Source organism: Eschscholzia californica, unplaced genomic scaffold (genome assembly GCF_041429995.1).
Source record: "Eschscholzia californica isolate CP2 unplaced genomic scaffold, dmEscCali1.0.p SCAF_4, whole genome shotgun sequence".
NCBI classification, from domain to species: Eukaryota; Viridiplantae; Streptophyta; class Magnoliopsida; order Ranunculales; family Papaveraceae; genus Eschscholzia; species Eschscholzia californica.
Window position 1 is genome coordinate 16154127 of NW_028238461.1, and position 20797 is coordinate 16174923.

General features: G+C 36.7%; 1 long non-coding RNA gene across 1 annotated transcript; it reads right to left on the bottom strand.

Moving 5' to 3' along the window:
* Nucleotides 1-1577: 1577 nt before the first annotated feature.
* LOC147543193 (uncharacterized) lies at nt 1578-13099 on the bottom strand. Its single transcript, XR_015223974.1, has 2 exons — nt 12557-13099; nt 1578-2085 (listed from the first exon to the last, which is right to left on the bottom strand). It is a non-coding gene; the product is annotated as an uncharacterized LOC147543193 (long non-coding RNA).
* Nucleotides 13100-20797: the final 7698 nt, after the last annotated feature.

The window sequence follows — 20797 nt, forward strand, 5'->3', positions numbered from 1 at the left end:
CCATAAAATATCTAAATGGTCCACATGATGGGTGAATAGGACCACAAATATCTCCTTGAATCCTTTCCAAAAATTTAGGAGATTCTATATGAACTTTTGTAAAAGATGGTTTTACAATCAATTTACCAAAAGAACAGGATTTACAATTAAAATTATTACTTATCAGAAACTTCTGGTTCTGTAATGGGTGTCCTTGAGAATTTTGGATTATTCTACTCATCATGGTAGATCCAGGATGTCCCAAACGATCATGCCAAAGTGTCACCACACTAGGGTCGTAAAGCTTATGGTTTACGACAATATATGATTCAATCATTTTTATTCTTACAAGATATAATCCAGAAGAAAGAGTCCACAGTCTCTCTAAATCATGCTTCTCGCCAGAAGTATTTGAAGTAATATATAAATATTCTTCATTATTTTCATCTCTAGTCTCAATGTGGTAACCATTTCGACGAATGTCTTTAAAGCTTAATAAATTTTTCAAAGACTTAGTTGAAAGCAATGCGTCATCAATGGTTATTTTTGTACCATGCGGTAATATTATAGTTGCTCTACCAGAGCCTTCAATAAGACTAGATGAACCAGCGATTGTTATTGCATTAGCCTTGTATAACTTCAAGGTCTCAAAATATTTATTGTTTCGAAAGATAGAGTTTGTAGTTCCGCTATCAACTACACATATATCCTCATCATCTTTTGATATTGTCTTTCTACAATCCATACCTTATGTACAAAAAAATAAGACATAAGATTATAACATATTTGTATTATATGAACATGATAATATTACATTAATTATTTAAGAAACAAAAAAATATATACAAATATAACACTATTCTGGGAAAATTTTGTCAAACTCTTCATCAAGTAGTTTGTCAAATTCAGCGGGAGGTAGATGATCAAAGCTACCATCGTATATATCTCTTTCGGCTGCTGAGAAACAATCTTTTGGAATCTCCAGATTACTGTCATAATCAACAGGAAATAACTCGGTTTGTGATTTAGTATGATGAATTTCTACTTCATCAACTAGAAAATCTGAAACATCTAATCCAGTGTTATAGGACGAACCACCTATCTCCATCTGGTTCATTTCTGTATTCGTCGTTGATTTCTTTAACGACGCTTGATAAAGATCTACCAGATGTTTTGAAGTTTTACAGGTCCTTTGCCAATGACCTGTCATGCCACATCTATAACATGATTTAGTTTGCATTTCAGATGGTTCATTTAATTCCCTTTTTCCTTTGTCTTGTCGACTAAATGGATGATGTCTAGTACTCGAGTTATTATAACGTCCTCGACGACCACGACAATAACCACGACCACGCCCACCAGAGTGGTAGCCACCATCTCTATTATTCCAACTTTGACTGTTCCCATGACCGCGTCCTCCAGAGTGGTAGCCACCATCTCTGGTATCTAATTGGTGATCGTTGCCACGACCACGCCCTCTAGAGTGGTAGCCACCACCTCTATTATTTTTGTTGTGATCGTTGCCACGACCACCTCGTCCATAAGATGTCAAATAAGTTTCAGATACTTCTGAATAACCTGTTGGACGAGCCTCTTGGTTTTTCATAATAACTTCTCTATTTTGTTCCGCAACAAGTAGACAAGAAATTAAATCAGAATGATATTTAAAATTCATATTTCTGTATTGTTCTTGCAGGTTCATGTTAGATACATGAAAAGTAGAAAATGTTTTCTCCAGCATTTGTTCTTCACTAACAGGAAAACCACAATGTGCCAATTTTGTCGTTATTTTAAACAAAACAGAACTATACTCAGAAACAGTTTTATAAATCCTGCAGTCTCAGATGCAACCAGTCATTTAAAGCCTTAGGAAGGATAACTCTTTTTAAATGGTCAAAACGTTTCTTTAAACCGGTCCATAACAATAAAGGGTCTCCATATTTAAATATTCCGACTTTAGATCTTCACATAGATGGTGTCGGATAAAATTCAGTGCAGCCGCACGATTCTGAGAAGTTTCATTATTTCCCTCTGCTATGGTTTTCTTTAGATTCCTTTCCTCTAAATGAGATTCAACATCAGGAGCCCAATTAAGATAGTTCCTTCCTGTTAAGTCAAGAAGTGCAAAATTTATATTAGTTAGATTCGACATTTGAAAAGTAATAACACAACTTACTTTGATTTTCAAACGGTCTTCAAGACAACCCTTCGTCTATAACTGGAATTATTTCCCCACTTGGTTAGAGCCTCGTGCTGATAACGTGTAACAAGTTTGCTATTTGTCAATGAGTAAAAAGAGAGTAGATAACAAAGAATAACAAAGACTTGGTAAAGACAACTTGTATTTATCTCATGTATTTATATTTACTTCTACCTCTCCAACTAATGGAACAATGAAGGTATTTATAGTAAAAGTCCCAATCACAAAGGAGCTCCCACGTTGGTAGTGGATGTGGAGCATTTAGAAGGTAAGGAATTTTGCTTTGGGCACCTCATGCTATCCATGTTCATTACTCAGCCAAATATCACCATTGAGGTACACCTCATGTTAACTTCACACCTCATGTTAACTTCTTCCTTAATTCTTAAGGAAACTTATGTGGCATCCAAATAGACCATAACAGTGTAACAAGTTTTATATGGGCAGCCACTTAATGCTCCATAACAGAATTCCCATTTTTTGGCATCAAATTCACGTAGAGATGCTGTTATAAGAGAGGTTTGAATTTCAAATTCAAAAAGATCTCATACGTGATTGGTGGGTGGTTGGCCTAAGATTAAGTATAGCGGGTCTGCCAAGTTAATACGCGACTATGTAGGGAGAACCGTCCGATCAGCATGTACCTACTTCGTTAGATATGCATGGGGTATACCGAAGCTTGGATACGTCTAAGTACTGAATCATATTCTCGAAAAATCCCAAGCGCCGTCCTCAAAGACCCGAAGGTGTACCACGTGAACATCCCACCATCCATCTTTTGTTTCTGAACTCGCCACGTGTCGATGAAAGGATATATGCTGATATTCTCTATTTTTCTCATCCTGACTCCGATTTAACTTTCGTCTTCGCTGCTGGGTTCGTATTGGACTCTACTTTTTATCAGGGTATCAACATTGACCAAAATACCAGAATCTCCAAATGACCAAAATACCATTTTTTGTGTCTTTCTCCCGTTTTTAACCATTTTTCGTGCCCAATTCCTTAGAAGAGGCCTGAACAAGAGAAACAAGTAATTTATCATACTAACTGCTCGAATTGGACTAACTAACCCAAATTAAGAGATTCAGGTTGGACATTTTCATGTCTCATCAATAGTTAACAGATGAAACGAAGTATTCGATATCTATCATAGTCTAGTTCAAATTTCATGTGTCTTGTCATGCACTTCACATAGTTAGGCGACTAGACAAAACCCTCGATGACTCAGGTTTAACTGATTATGACGTTTGTTTGACTAAGTATGATCTCCGGATATACTTAGTACTTAGAGAAGTCTGTTTTAGGAATCGAACATCGATTTTACCTCGGCACATTAGATCGGACCACACGTAGTCCTAAGTTTATCATTACGGATTCTCAAACTTCGACGTCTCTCTCATTTATTTGTTGTCTCCCGACTCTTGTTCCTCCGAATCTTCTCTCGAATCTTTCTCGCCCGTTTACTTTGACAATTTAGTTTAGTTTTACTTATTTTATTCTCTATTGCTTATTTGATTATAAACCCCCGTTTACCTTTGTTCCTCAACCTTTTTAGTCTAAGTTAGCTTGTAATATCTAGACCGGTGGATAGGATCGTCCGTTATCCGAGTTACCCTCCTATCCTTGGATCGAGCCCGGCTTTGCCGGGTTACCACTTGATACCTCCACTTGGGTTTGCACCTTTTTGGGCGCATCAACACCCATATCTTAAGATTAATGTGGATGCTTCTTCCACTTTAGTAATAGAAGTTGCATGTATTGGCTGTATTATTCATGATAACCAAGCAAATTTTATAATGGCATTATCAGACACAGTCAGAGGACAACATACAGAAGAATGTGAATGCTTAGCTATTCACAAAGCGATGTTATGGGCTCAAGATCTTAACATTCACCACCCACATATTGAGAGTGACAACATGAACATGATCAATCATATCCAGAACCTCAGTAATTTCATTCAGTAAGTCTATCAAGCAGATTGAAGGAATCATGAAACTCAAAGACAACTTTACCAGCATCATCTTCTCTTACACGCCGAGGCACAACAACAAAATGACGGATGCATTACCAAAATAGAGCAGGAAAAACAAGCAGAAATGACTCTGGCACGATCTCCAAGATTTGTCGATCGTTAGTTAGCTCTTTGTAGTTCCCTTTCAACAAAAAAAAACACACACACATCAACGGGGATGCTGACACTGGGTTAGTTTAGTCTCTTCGAAACTGAACTTGAGAAATAATAGGGGAGAGAAAGTAAGGAGCAACTGAAGCTTGATAATTTCTTGATCCCAACCCGCTACATGACTGTCATTTTTATGAATTATATAGGTTTGCGTCTCTATATGGATCACATAAGATATTTCAATGTACTAGAAGAAACGTGGGGGTTATTGACTTGGATAAGATGTTTTATATGAGATTGATTTCTCATAATATATGAAGAGAAAGTATATTATCGAAGTTGTAACAATCTTGATATTAGGGCGACCGACCTAATGTAAAGTGGAAAGTGTTACTAGTTAATTTTAGACTTGATGTTACTTTAAGTCTCTACTAGAGATTTGGGAGAGAAAAACGAATAAATGAACATTTAAAATAGTGGGGGTTTATATAATTTTTTGAGATATTTTTGTGTTTCTAATAGAACTGAGAAAGTATTACTAAAATTATAACGATGTCTTGATGTTATAGTGACCCATGTAATATCAAGTTGAAGATATTACAAGTTTTAATATTTGATGTTCTCTAAAACTTTACATAAATGAAAGAGAGATACAACCAATTGTTGGATATTTAAAATTATGGGGGTATCCAATATGATTGTTCATCTAAATGCGATTGTGCGTATAGTGGAAATAATGAGAACATTATACATGGTGTATAATATTGAATGTGAAATACATAATTCATGATGGAATTATAATTTCTTATATTTGAGAAAAATTTAGCAAGTAAATTTACTAAATCTCTGACGAGAGATATGATTTTTTACATCTAGAAAGATGGGGTTTTTTATTTGAATTTGTCAGCGGGAATAAAGGGCCCGAACCCAAACAAAGAGGACTAGAAAAAACTAGAGAAAAAACAATAAAACATCAAAAAGTCAAGAGAGAAACAAATAAACGAATAAACAATAAAGAATAGAGCAAATGTTGTCTTGCTAACTAGCTACGTCGTACTCTAATAACTCCTCTTTTGTCGTCATCTACAATCTTCTGAAGGTCAGCAGGTAGATTATGTGGTAACATCTCTATATATCCCGATACTGGCTTCATTTTCGATAGGTAATCTGCTGCTTGGTTGATTTCTCGGTAAACATGTTGAATAGAGCATTCGTCCATTTGCCTCCATAACTCCCATATTTCTCGGACTACACGGATAAGTTGCCAGGGAGGCTTCTTCCCCTCATAAGACAAAATCGTAACAGCAAGGGAGGAGTCCGTAGCGATCTTGACTCGTCTTTTACCAAATTTCGCCGCTAGCTTTAATCCTAAGCAAATTCCCTGCATCTCATGCATAATTACCGACCTCCTCTCTGACCATGCTGCTGCTGCTATTATAGGCTCACCTCGTGAGGTTCTCAAGATCGCACCATAACCTCCTGAGACATCATCAAATGCCCCATCGGTATTGATTAGAATCTGATCCATACTAGGGCCTGCCCATTTACAAGTTTTCGATACTTGAATTGATAGTGGTACAGTCAGATTCCATCGTTCTAAGATCTGCTGAGCACCATCCAACCCATTCGGTTTACGATTCCACGTCATTACCTTTATTTTGATGTCGCTGACTATTTGCCTGAATAGGATTTGTTCTGTTTTTTCCTCTCTACGAAAGACTCGGTTATTGCGTTCGATCCAAATGTGATAGAAGAAACCGTTAAATACCATGCTACCAAGTCGTCCTATAATGGAGTTGCCTTTGAAAGTGTTAACACACCATTCAATTTCGTCAACCCAGCACCCTGTTGCATTTTTCCTAATACCCATTAACATTAGAAGATCTGTCCATACCTTAAGAGAATAATAGCATTGAAAAAAAAGGTGTTCATCGGACTCTTCAGCTACTTTACAAAGTGGACATACCTCATCTATATCCAGCCCCCATGATTTTAACTTTACTTTGGTCTTTAACCCTCGTTTCATGGCGATCCAGGTTATAAATGAATGTTTTGGTATCCCCTCCGGACACCAAACTAATTTTGACCAGGGAACTAGCTGCTTTTTTCGCCTTATAAAGTTGTATGTATCTCTAACCGTGTAGTCGCCCGTATTAGTTATCTTCCATACCACCGTATCCTTTTCAATCCCTCCCACCGCAACTTCATTTAGAGTATTAAAAACCTCCTCGAAAACATGCCCAATCTGGTCAGAGAACTCCCAACGACCCTCTAGTAAGAAGTCCGATACCAAGGCGTCTTCCCTCATATTGTAAACAAATCGACCATTAGCTTTGAAATAGTCGATAAGTGATCCCATAGGGTGCCAAACATCTCTCCAGAAAAAGGTTTTTGTGCCATCGTGTATCAAGTATTGAACCATACCTCTAGCCAGATCCCTACAACCAAGTATACGTCTCCAACACCACGAACAACTAGTAGGGACTTTCATGGTCCAGAAACTCTTTTTCCGAATCAGATTCTTCGTTACCCATCGGACCCATAAAGTATCCTTCTCACTGATTAAGTCCCATATGTGCCTAAGATTCATTGCTAGATTCATAGTTTCTATATCTCGGATACCAAGCCCTCCTTCACATTTTGGTAAGCAGACATCAAACCATTTCACCGCAGGCCTATTACTCCCCTCCTCGAGTCCTTTCCATAGGAATCTGTTGAATGTACGATTAATTTCTTTATAGACCCTCTTTGGGAGAACAAAGACCGAAGCCCAAAAAACTAACATGCTGCCTAGAACCGTCCGGATCAACAGTAGACGACCTGCATAAGATAGGAATCGTACTTTCCAAGACTGTATTCGAGTCTGAATTTGATTTAATAACGGAATACAATCTTTGTAAGCTAGTCTGGATGCTAGTAGAGGTAGCCCCAGGTACCTGATCGGTAGGGTTCCCAGCTGGAACCCAAGTACTGCTCTAAACACCTCCTTCTGCTCCTCTGACATACCTGCGCAAAAGATTGAGCTCTTCCCCACATTTACTGCAAGACCTGTTCCTTTTAATAAGTTGTTCACTACCTCTTTTAAGGCTTGAGCTGACCCTACATCTCCTCTCATAAAAACCATTAGGTCATCGGCGAAGCATAGGTGAGTTACTATCGGGTCTCTACATCGGGGATGCAATTTTAGGCTGCCACATTGCTGTTGCTTGTTTATCAGGACAGAAAACACTTCCATCACCATGACGAATAAATAAGGCGAAAGTGGGCAGCCTTGTCGTAGCCCCTTCTTTCCCTCAAAATACCCGTGCGAGCCACCGTTAACCATAATTGAGAAATGAGGAGTAGAAATACATTCTTCGATCCAACCAACAAATCTGTGTGGCAACCCGAACTTCTTGAGGATCTTAAAGAGAGCTGACCACCTGACTGTATCATATGCCTTCCGTAGATCTATTTTCACGGTGCACCTGTCAAGACCCTGGGCTTTACCGTAATCTCTGACAAGTTCATGAGCCAACATAATGTTATCTTGTATCAACCTTCCAGAGATGAATGCTGATTGATTTTCACTCACTAATGAAGATGCATACCTCTTTAGTCTCCCTTAGAAGTCTGGGGCAAGCCCACCTAACACTAGGAAATTACTAGTCTTAGGTTCAATGGGTAATAACAAGTCATTGATAAGTGACTAGTTTCAACACTTAAATTTTATATCTAGCCATATCTAAGATGATAAGTGTTGGTTTCTACGGACTGAGGTTGAGTTTAAAACTCTTCATATCGTTCAGTCAAAGACAAATATTTCTAAAGTAGCAAAGATACTGGAAGAACTTCAATTATGTGAACTTAGAGGTCGCGCCGCTTCTTATTAGATTTAGAGTTTATCTAAGGATAGTTCATGAAACCAAGAAGCACATGGCCATATAAGTGCTAAGCGAGAAAAGTGTGGAGCAAAAGAACAAATGTATTGTGTATGAGGTGTAACCGGTTTTATCACAAAGAATAACTGGTTCAAAGCTACAAGCTACCTGAGATTTCGATAAAACTTTGTGCACTTACACTAAGGTATGGTTCAAAACGAAAGATACCATACTTTATGCACTAATACTAATATATTTACTTTGACAAAGGAGTTTTATTAATAATTGTCCAAGTGGGGGATTGTAGGAAATTTTGGCCAAATAATTAATAACTTTATTTTATAAAATTGAAACTTATTTTCTAATATTTGAATTTGAATTATATCTCTAATAGTTATGTCTTTTGATTAAAAAATATATTGGAGAGATGTACTTTTACTTATTGAGAAGTGTCTTTTTGTTTTTTTTTATAAATAAGACTTTCTCTAAACAAACTTTATGTTAATGAAACAAAGTGTAGAAACTATGTCGGAAAATCTTTGCCATCTTTTTGTTTAGTTAAGTATTAGTATTAGTGCATAAAGTCTATCTGGATGTGAAAAGTTGTCTTTACAATTATTCTTCATTTGTTTCATTAACATAGTTAATCTTTTTTGTTTAATGAAGAATACTTAACTATGTTAATGAAACAAAGTGTAGAAAGTATGCTAATTTTAAATAGTTAAGTAGACTTTCTCTAAACAAACTTTATGTTAATGAAACAAATGAAGATTAACTATGTTCAAGATAGCATACTTAACATTGTCTATCTGGATGTGAAAAGTTGTTGGTCAGATACCATTATTATAAACTTTAAAAAAAAAAGAATTCAACTACCTATATTGTGTTCTGTTTAATTAGTTCATCTTGATTCTTAATTCAACTATACTTAACTAAGCAATGTAACTGTGAAAGCCTACAATATACTCTGTTAAACTTTTAGTATCTCCACAATTATTTAAAGCTTAAATCTTAAAATAATATAATTTTCGCTTTAATATTTAAAGTTTTTAAGTAAATGTAACTTTCGTTTTAATTGTTTAAAGTTTTAATCTGAAAAGTTTTAATATTTAAAGTTTTAATCTTAAAATAATATAACTTTCGTTTTTAATATTTAAAGCTTTTAAGAAAATGTAACTTTTGTTTTAATTATTTAAAATTTTAATCATAAAAGTTTTAATATTTAAAGTTTTGATCTTAAAAGTTTTAATATTTAAAGTTTTAATCTTAAAATAATGTAACTTTCCTTTTAATATTTAAAGTTTTTAAGTAAATGTAACTTTCGTTTTAGTTATTTAAAGGTTTAATCTAAAATAATGGTAGTGTTTGGGTGAAGATAAAGAAAAGAAGTAAACAACTAATATTTAAAAGTTGAACTCTTAAAATAATATAATCTTATTAAATTTAAATTTACAAGTTAGCGATAACATAAAGGTAAACGGTGATTCAGTAGCGAATTCAATAATACGAAGATATTATCCCAACCTAATTATGGACTCGTACAAAATTTAAGAAGTTGTTTTGGCAAACTGTTAGAATCGTTCGGTTCTAACTTATCATTTTGTATAGGATTCTAAACTTTTTGTTAACATTAGTTAATCTTCATTCTTAATTGAACAATACTTAACTAAACAATTTAACTGTAAAAGCCTACAATATACTTAGTTAAACTTTTATTATCTTTACAATTATTTAAAGTTTTAATCTTAAAAAATATAATTTTCGTTTTAATACTTAAAGTTTTTAAGTAAATGTAACTTTCTTTTTAATTGTTTAAAGTTGTAATCTTAAAATTTTAATATTTAAAGTTTTAATCTTAAAATAATATAACTTTCGTTTTAATATTTAAAGCTTTTAGTAAATGTAACTTTCGTTTATAATTATTAAAATTCTAATCTTAAAAGTTTTAATATTTAAAGTTTTAATCTTAAAATAACTTAACTTTCATTAAAGTTTTTAAGTAAATGTAACTTTTGTGTTAGTTATTTAAAGTTTTGATCTTAAAATAATGGTGTTGTTTGATGAAGATAAAGAAGAAAAGTAAACAACTAATATTTAAAGTTTAACTCTTAAAATAATAGGTTTTAAATAAAAACTTTTAAAATAATACAACTTTCATTTTAATCTCAACTATAAGTTTAGACGGTTTAGATTTAAAACAGACCCTTCAAAGCTTTAACAAAAAGTTTTAGACCTTCAAAATTTTACTAAAAATATTTCAGAACTTAATGATCTAAGACTTTTAATCTTATAAACCCATTTACATCCAACCAAGTTTTGATCTGGTTGCGGGGGAACAAGAGATCAAGTACCAGCTCTTTGTAAAGCTGTGAATTCCTCACTCATAGCTTCTCTCCACTTAGGATGCTTGTTAGTTTGAGTAAAGCAGGTGGGAGTAGAAGGAAGAGCTTGAGATAAAAGAATAAGAGAGATGGGGTGTCTGGTAGTAATTTACATGGATTTGGGTTTATGAACACCTGACTTGGCTCTAGTTTGCACATGATGATGATTGGTGGGAATAGAAGAAATAGTAGGTGGAGCTGGAGGTTGAACATGAGGTGAAAGAGGAACTGAAGTAATAGGCAAAGGTGAAGACAATTGGGATAGGTGAAATAGGAACAAGAGCAATAGGTGAAGTTGGTTGTGTTAAAATTGGAACAGGAAGGTTAGAAGTAGAAGTAAAAACGATAGGAGATGAGGTTAATGATGGAAAGGGTATATTTGAATTGGAAGAAGAGGAAAGATGCAAAGGATAGAGAAAGTGAGACTCATTGAACACCACATGTCTCGAAATGTAAACTCTCCCTGTTGCTAAGTCCAGACATTTATGATCTTGAGCATAGCCTATAAAAATGCACTCTTTACTTCTAGGAGAAAGCTTACGGGTAACATAAGGCTTAAGCCATGGATAGCAAGTGCATCCAAACACCTTGAGAAAGGCATAATCAGGATAACAATGAAATAGCTTCTCAAATGGATTTTGAAACTCAATAGCTTTAGTGGGAAGTCTGTTGATCAGATAGTTTGCAGTATAAAGTGCTTCCAACCCGTAAGGTTGAGGAAGATGGGATTGAATTAAAAGGGTTTAAGCAACCTCAAGAATATGTTTATGCTTGGACTCAGCTACCCCATTTTGTTCAGGGGTGTGAGGACAAGACATTTGATGAGTGATACCTGCATTTGAAGCATTTCTCTAAAAGAAGAGTGAAGGAATTCACCTCCTCCATCAGTTCTTAAAAGCTTAACTTTGAGGTCTAGTTGATTCTCTATATTGGTCTTGAACAAAGTAAATTGATTTCTGAAATCAGACTTATTATGTAAAGGAAGTATCCAACACTACTTAGAAAACTCATCAACTATATTAGCATAATATCTTAACCCACTAACAGAAGGTATATGAGAAGGATCCCAAAGATCCACATGAAGTAACTCTAAAGGATGAGAAATATATGGAAGCTTTTTGCTTCTTCCTAGTTGACATTCATTACAAAACAAGGGTTTAAGAGATGAATCATGGGGTAACAACAAGGGTTTGAGCCTCTGAAGAGATTGAAAGGAGGGATGACCAAGCCTTCTATGCCAAAGAGATGCATCTGAAGTGTGAGCAGAGAAAGCTTGTGTCTTGTTCGTTGTTTTATTGTGAGTGAGGGAGATGGGATATAAACCAGCTTCAGATGGCCCTTGGAAAAGTATCTTGGTCTTGAACAATTGTTATCATACCTTGGCCATTAGCAGCAGAGATCCTTTTATTACCATTGAAGTTGGAAGAAGAAGCTAGCTGGGACAAATCAGGTGTGATGTGATTTGTAGCACCTGAATCAGCATACCATGGATTTTGCCCAAATATATTGGCTAAAGCAAGCATAGTAGCAATGTTGGAAGGAGGATTCTTTCCTTGATAAGAAAAATTGATTCTATGGTAACATTCCATGGCAGTATGACCAACTTTGCTACATATTTGACAGGTTGGTCGATTATGAGAAGAATTTGATGAATTCAAAGAAGAATTTTGATTAGAATAGCCTCTGCCTGAAGATTGATTATAATGACCACCTCTTCCTCTATAAGAACCTCTCATGGAGTTATTATAAGATTGACCTCGATTGAGAGAAGAAGAACAAGAAGAATTGCCTTGAAACTTATTCTTGACCTGATGATTATTATGAATTGATGCTAATAGAACATTATTATCAGAAGATGATAGATTCTTCTTCAATTTATCATTCATGGTAATTTCTTCACTCAGTAACAAATATGCAATTCATTAATGAAGACAGGAGGATTTCGAATTCGACTCGAGGTTGCAAAAGCATTAAATTCAGAAGGTAAACCATTGAGGATGCTAAGAATTACCTCTTTGGAAGAGGCTGGACTCCCAGCAGTAGCAAGACTATCACAAATCTCTTGATCTTAGCCAGAAATTCTGGAATTGAAGTTGTTACTTTCTTGCATTCATGGAGTTGATGCTCAAGCTGAAGAACATGAGTAGTAGAAGAGGCAGCTAATGATTCTTCATGACTTTTCCATAATTCAGCTGAAGAATTTGTGCCAACTACATATGAAACAACTGATTCTGATAATGTCTAGTTGATCCAAATTAGGAGAGTTTGATCTTCATCCATCCATTCAACATATTCAGAGTTGATTATTTCTTTATCTTCATCGATATACTTCATAGGACAAGGTTGTGTACCATCAATTAACCCTAATCCTTTGTATTTTCGTAAAATTGGAAGAAATATTGATTTTTAGGCAAGATAGTTATCTGGTTGAAGTTTGATTGGGATTGCATTTCCCATTGAATTGATAGAAAGAGAAGTAATTCTATTGTTACCTATTAATCTTAAGAAGAAAAGAACAAGAAAGTTGAGAATTTTAGAGAGAGAAAGTCGAAGGTAGAAGATGATTGGAAACCCTAAGCTCTGATACCATAGTTGCAAATGGTAATAAATTGAAGGAGACACAAGAGATATAATTATCAAAGGTAATTTCATTGATAGACTTGGGTACATATTTATAGAGATTACAATAGGGTTTGTAGAGAAATAATAAATAAGGAAATATTACAAAGAGGAAACAATTAAAATTACAATTGCTATATTATGTATTTCTTTCTATCTTGGGGAGATATCTTCCTTTTCTTCAATATACTTCAATACCCCCCCGCAAGTTGGAGCAGGGGAAGGAATCTGAATCAAGCCCAACTTGGAGAGTAACCGATGAAATGGATCTGAACCAAGTGGTTTCGTAAAGATGTCAGCTATCTGATCGGCAGAGCGAAGGTGAGTCGTCTTAATAAGACCAGATTCAATTTTCTCCCGAACGAAATGGCAATCGATCTCGATATGCTTTGTTCGTTCGTGAAAGACAGGATTGGCGGCAATGTGCATAGCCGCCATATTGTCACAGAAGACCTGAAAGGGTTCTGGAATTGAGACACGAATGTCTTGAAACAAATATTTCAGCCACTGCAGTTCCGCAGTGAGTGTAGCTAGAGCCCGATATTCTGCCTCAGCCGAGGATCGGGAAACAGTCGGTTGTTTCTTGGACTTCCAAGACAACGGACTTGAACCAAGCATAGTGAAGTAGCCGGTGGTCGAGCGACGGGTGATGGGACAACTAGCCCAATCAGAGTCGGTAAAACCAGAAATAGTTAGAGTGCTGGACGAAGAGAGAAGGAGGCCATGATTCATGGTGCCTTTCAAATAACGAACAACTCGAGTAGCCGCATCCATATGATTGGAGTGGGGATTTTGCATGAATTGACTAAGGTAATTCACAGAAAATGAAATGTCAGGACGAGTCACCGTGACATATAAAAGTCGACCAATAAGACGCCGAAACGAAGTTGGATCGTCTAATGGCGTACCATCAGTAGGTAATAACTTTAAGTGTTGTTCCATGGGAAAAAGACTTGGTTTAGCTCCGAGGAGACCCGAGTCGCGAAGAATGTCCAACGTGTACTTGCGTTGACAAAGGAAAATGCCTTTTGGGGAACGAGATACTTCGATTCCAAGAAAGTATTGAAGTCGTCCAAGGTTTTTAAGAGAAAAACGTTTCTCGAGACGTAATTGAAGAGATGAAATTTCCGAGGCATTATTGCCGGTGATAATGATGTCATCTACGTAAACTAAGACGTAAATGGCAGTCGGACCATCAAAAAAACAAAACAGTGAATGATCAGAAGATGACTGTTTAAAACCTTCAGCTTGTAAGCCGGTAGAAAATTTGGCAAACCACTGTCGAGAAGCTTGTTTTAATCCGTAAAGGGATTTGTGCAAGCGACATACTTTGTGGTCACCAGTCCTGGAAAACCCAGGTGGAATAGTCATGTAGACTTCTTCATCCAAGTCACCTTGGAGAAAAGCATTATTCACATCCAACTGATGGAGGGGCCAATCTTTAATGGCAGCAACGGAAAGAAGTGCACGAACAGTGACCAATTTGGCGACTGGGGCGAAAGTATCATGATAATCGATGCCTTCTACTTGGGTATAACCCTTGGCAACGAGTCGCGCTTTATGACGTTCAATTGATCCGTCAGAGCGGTATTTGATTTTGTACACCCATTTACAACCAATTGGTTTCTTTCCCGGGGGTAAGGGAGTTAATGACCAAGTTTGATTTTGTTCAAGAGCTTGAATTTCCTTATCCATTGCAGCACGCCATTCTGGAAAAGCCTTGGCGGCGGAATAGGATGTTGGTTCTTCCGTATTGACAACGGAAGTAAGAAATGCTCGATGGGAAGGGGTGAATTTTTCAAAACTGACATAGTCAGTTAAGGGATATTTGGTGGAAGTCGTAGGTGCAGTAGTACAAGAACAAAGATAGTCAGCCAGATGGGCAGGACGTCTCGTTGTACGGACTGGTCGAGAAGAAGGTAAAGGTTCTTCGGGAGAAGTAGCTGAAACCGGGGTGGTGTCAGAAGTCGAAGGTGAAGGTTCTTTCGAAGGAGAAGCACCTTGCAGAGGGGAAATACCTTGCGAGGGAATAACAGAGTCAGAAGGAAGCTCGGGAGATTCCTCCGAGGAAGAAGCAGCGGAAGATGAGGAGTCTAACACAATAGGTGGGATGGGGGTCGCGTCAGTGGAAGAGTGTGAATGGTCGTCGACCAAAGACGGGAGAGTATACAAGTCCGGATGAGGCGAGTGGGTATCGTCGATGGGACTGAAGTAATAGGCGTCCGATGAAAGCGGAGTGAAGGAGGTAGGTTCAGAGAATGTCGATTGACGTTCAGCGAAAGGGAACTTATCCTCAAAAAAACGCACGTTCCGGGAATCATAGAGATTGTGTGTTTCTAAATCGTAAATGGTGTATCCTTTCTTCCCAGGCGGATAACCAACAAATATTCCAGGTTTAGCTCGATGATCGAACTTATTTTGGATGTTGGTATTGGTTGCAAAACATAAACAACCGAAAACTCGGAGAGCTAAGTAGTCCGGTGGAGAATCATATAACATTTCATAAGGAGATTTGTATGAAAGTATTGGAGTCGGCATTCTATTGATTAAATAGGTTGCCGTTTTTAAACATTCCCCCCAAAATTTTAAAGGGAGATGTGCTTGAAAACGCAAAGCGCGAGCAACATCGAGTAAATGACGATGTTTACGTTCGACGACACCATTTTGTTCGGGTGTGGAGACGCAACTGCGTTGATGGAGAATTCCATGAGAATGGAACCAAGTTTGGAGATCATTGGATAAGAACTCGGCTCCATTATCAGAACGAAATGTTTCAATCGGGTTTGAAAATGTATTTTCAGGACTCGAGGATATAGATTTAATCTTCTTATGATATTGTTTAGAAACAAACTGAAAAAAGAAGTTTAAATGTGTTTTAGTCTCAGACTTGGTTTGCATAAGGAATGTCCAAGTAAATCTGGAGAAGTCATCAACAAGTGTGAGGAAATAACGCTTGTTGGTTAAAGATGGAACCGGAAAGGGTCCCCAAATATCAGCATGAATAAGTTGAAAAGCAAAAGTACTAAAACTACTACTTTTATTAAAAACCAACTTAGATTGTTTTGCCATAGGGCATACAACGCATTCATGCGACTTATTAAAGGAAATAAACGGGAAACGTTCTGATAAAGTACGTAAACGGCCTAAATTAGGATGTCCAAGTCGACGGTGCCAGACGTCGATTGACTTATTCAAAGCAAGTGCAGTAAAATTCCTACGGAGAATGTAGAGTCCATCAATAGCATCAGCCCGACCAATCTCCTGATGATTTGAGATCGTCTGAAAAAGGCAATGAGTTGAATCAAAATAAATACCAGATTTCAAAGATTTACAAGTCTGATTTACAGACATCAAATTAAATTTGAAATTAGGAATGTAATAAACTTGGTCAATAGAGAGAGAGTCGGAAAAGACGACTCTGCCAATGTATTTGACTAAGTAAGTCGCGCCATCAGGAATTTGAACATAACAAGATGGTGGTGCTAAAGCATAAGAGCTAAAAGCATCTAGAGAGAAGCAAACATGGTTTGAAGCACCACTATCAACAATCCAAACAGAAGGGTGAGATAGGGAAGTACCTGACATCATAGCAGAACTGGAAGGAGTTTGTGCATTGATAACTGCCATAATGCGGTCATAGTCTTCTCTGGTAAGAGTTGGAGCTGGAGAAGAGCTGGAACCCTGAGAAGTGCTACGGGCACCACCTGGACGAGGTGGGCGACCATGTAGGAGATAACATCGATCAACAGAATGACCGAGACGTTTGCAATGAGTGCACATTACATCTCTGTTACAAGTGTCAGCAATGTGTCCATGAAGGTTGCACTTAGTACAATAAGGACGAACTCGCTTATTTTTCGGGCGAGGTAAATCACTTTCTTTCAACTTGTTAGCAGCCGTGATCTTAGCATTGAAAGCGTGAAAGTCAAAAGGAGCATTGATCTTATTTTTCTGCTCTTCTTGAATGACCAAATTATATACCTTGGCCAGAGAAGGTAGTGGTTCCATGAGAAGTATGTTATTGCAAGTCGCAGAATAACGTTCATGAAGACCCATAAGAAATTCAATCGTACGCGAGGTAAGATGATATTCAATAGTTGTTTTGCCAACAGGGCAAGCACATGAAGTGGGTGGAATGATAGCATCCAATTCGTCCCAATAAGACTTCAACTGAGAATAATAAGCTGAAATAGTCTGGTGCTCCTGAGTAAGGGCAGAAATCTTTTTCTTCAGCTGATAAATGTAGGTAGCGTTAGACGTAGCAAAACGCTCCTTCAAATTCTTCCAAAGATCAAAAGCAGAAGCCGAACGTCTCGTGCTACGTCGGATTTCCTCGCTGACAGAATTGGATATCCAAGCAGCCACCATGGTGTCACAACGGGTCCATGCATGAAGTTGCGCAGGATCCGTCGGTTTAGGGAGCGACCCATCGATAAAACCTTGCTTATTTTTAATGATAAGAGCATCGTGCATACTGTGAGCCCATTCAGCATAGTCTGGACCGGTAAGAACGGGATTAACACCAACGGAAGTGGCATTGTCCGAAGGATGCACATAATAAGCCTCACATATTTGAAGAGGAGGAGTAGTGTCTGTCATCGGTGGAGTGTCATCTGAATTCGAGTTCAGATCACTGATGTTGGCAGATTGTCCAGAAGTCATTGTTCTGTAAAGAATAGAAGAAAATAATCTATTTTAAAATCAACGTCACAATAATATATAAGGGACGGTTCAGAATTTGCACAACTAACAGAAGTGTTGGCGAGGAATAAAAGGGACAGTATATGTTGTCTCAAATAAATAGTCCAAACAGAAGTGTTGGGAAGTAAAGGAGACAGTCCAGAATGTCACCAACAGAAGTGTTGGGAAGTGAAAAGGACAGTATACTGTCACAAATAGTCCAAACAGTTATGTACTGTTGGAAAAAGAAAAAAAACGTCACAAAAGAAGTCAGATGGTTGGGTCGGTCAAGGACAGAATTAGGTCGGTCAAAGTTGACTGACTTTTAGTCAAGTCAATAGAGTCGGGGTTAATTACGAGTGGTCCTGGTCAAAGTCAAAGGTCGGTGAAAAAGTCCGGTCAATGGGGCAAGACGGGAGTCAATTAGATTTGACTCCGTCACCTGATTCGGGATATTGCCGCCGGCTAAATTAGGGTTCCGGCAGGTTGTTTTAACCAGCCGAATTTAGGGTTTCTTTGAAATCAATAGGTAAGTAGTAATCAACCTAGGGAAAAAGCTAATCAAAGGGAGAGGAGTTCGAATCGAGTGAGTTCGTCCACCAACAGTGATCAAGTGTGAGGATTTGTAGAGAGAGAAAGTTCTCTGGAACTGTTGCTCTCGGCCAGTAGGAAAATTGAAAGTTCTCGTGATGAATTTCCGACGAGAAGAGGGTCCAGGTGTGTATTGGTGGAGGTCTTGTCGTCTGAAGAGGTGAATCACACTATTCCGGCGGGAAATCCGAAACCCTAAAGGGTAAGGTCGTCGGAGAAGACAACAGGAAGTCGGGAACCGAAAATTTGTTTTTGGTTCCGATTTGGGTCGTGTTGAGTTATGTTCTGGTTTTAAAATTAGGTCTATTCCGGTTTTAAAATTGTTATGTTCTGGTATGGGAACAGACCGGATTAGGTCTATTCTAGTATTGGATGAATCCGGATTAGGGCTAATCTTGTTCCAGAACAGAACAGAATGTGTCTTTAACCTGTTCCGGAACAGAACAGAATGTGTTTTAACCTAAAATTGGTTAAAAATTGTCGCAAAAAATTCGAAAAAAAATTCGAAAAAATTGGAAAAAATAATAATAAAAAATTGTAACTGACCTTTGAAGATGATGTAAAGATTAAAATAATAAGAATCCGTAGAGCTCCTTGAATAAAAACCGAAGAAACCAATAATCTTTATGAAAAACTCCAGGAAATATTAATTGTGCTCTAATACCATAATAAATTGAAGGAGACACAAGAGATATAATTATCAAAGGTAATTTCATTGATAGACTTGGGTACATATTTATAGAGATTACAATAGGGTTTGTAGAGAAATAATAAATAAGGAAATATTACAAAGAGGAAACAATTAAAATTACAATTGCTATATTATGTATTTCTTTCTATCTTGGGGAGATATCTTCCTTTTCTTCAATATACTTCAATAAATGGTTTTCTTATTGATTACAATCGAGTTACATTTGATATTTATAGACAAATGCCAACAGAAAACCTAACAGAAAATGAAACTAACTATAGCTAACTCTCTAACAATATTAACAAACTATGAAGGATATTATCCCATACAACACTATCGAGTACAACCCTCTTGACCAACACACTTGTGATATTAATTTTAAACTTTTATTATCTCCAAAATACCCGTAGAGGAAACTCTTTCGATGGTTTATTTGAAGTTGAACTTCAAAACGTAGATGCTTGCAAGTTGGCTAGGCATCCGGTCCTATTTGAAGATGGCGTTGTTATGAATTTTTTGTATCAACTAGTTGATTATTTGGATTCGAAACAAAAATGTTGTGTAGAAATGGAGAAAAATGAGAATCAAGAGTTAGATGATAATGCAGTCAATTATTACACGAATGTGAAATTTCATCTTGGCCATCAATTAACATCATTGGATTCCTATCATCTTAAAATCCTTGATAAATTACTTTATATTTCTGGGTTTTATAAGGGATGGGCTTTCGAGTTTAGTCCAACACAGCTGAACGTTCAAGACGTCTTGGCGTTGAAGTACATCAGGATGTCTTTTATGATCAACGAAAATATCTTATTAAGTTCTACAAATATTTGTCTGCCTACTTTCTAGAATATGTATTAGGGGAGTTATGGAATCATATTAAGTTCTACATATAATTGCGTGCCTACTTTCTAGAATATGTATTAGGGGAGTGTGTTATTGTTGACCCATTTTGTTAAAAGTACTAATTAGTTTTAGTTTGTCAGTTGTTAATGTTATCTTATTTGAAATATTGGAAGTTAATGAGTATCATTTAGTTGTTGTTTATGTTATCTTATTTGAAATATTGGAAGTTAATGAGTACTATCATTTAGTTGTACAGGGCTCTGGGCCATACTTGTTAAGTTGTTATCATTGGTCCTCTTGAAACCCTTTGTAAGAGAATTCAACTATGTATATTGTGTTATGCTTAATTAGTTCATCTTGAATCTTAATTCAACTATACTTAATTAAGCAATGTAACTGTGAAAGCCTACAATACTCTGTTAAAATACGAAAGCTATACTAGTGTGCAGGGCAAAAATACCGACTAAAATACCTAGAACATTGCCTCAAAAGCTGCTTCAAACAGGATCAACCCGACCATCAGCAGCTAAGGATTCAACGAAAGTCTCAACAAGTAAGCACTACCAAATAACTTTACTAGTTCTTGTTATTCATGTTGCCCCCATAGATAGTTGTCTGACCAAGATTCAGTTGTGGAAACTTCAAAATCAGAACTTAGATACTGTTTTTGTCAGAGTTTGGAAGATTTCTATAACGAGGCGTACCTGCATTTTTTCATTGATATACCCGTCGAAATCTATTTTAATGCGAAACTATCGCCTTTTCATTTCTACGTTGCTTTGGCTTAGGAGTTTATCGTTTAATTCACCTATGTTGATATAT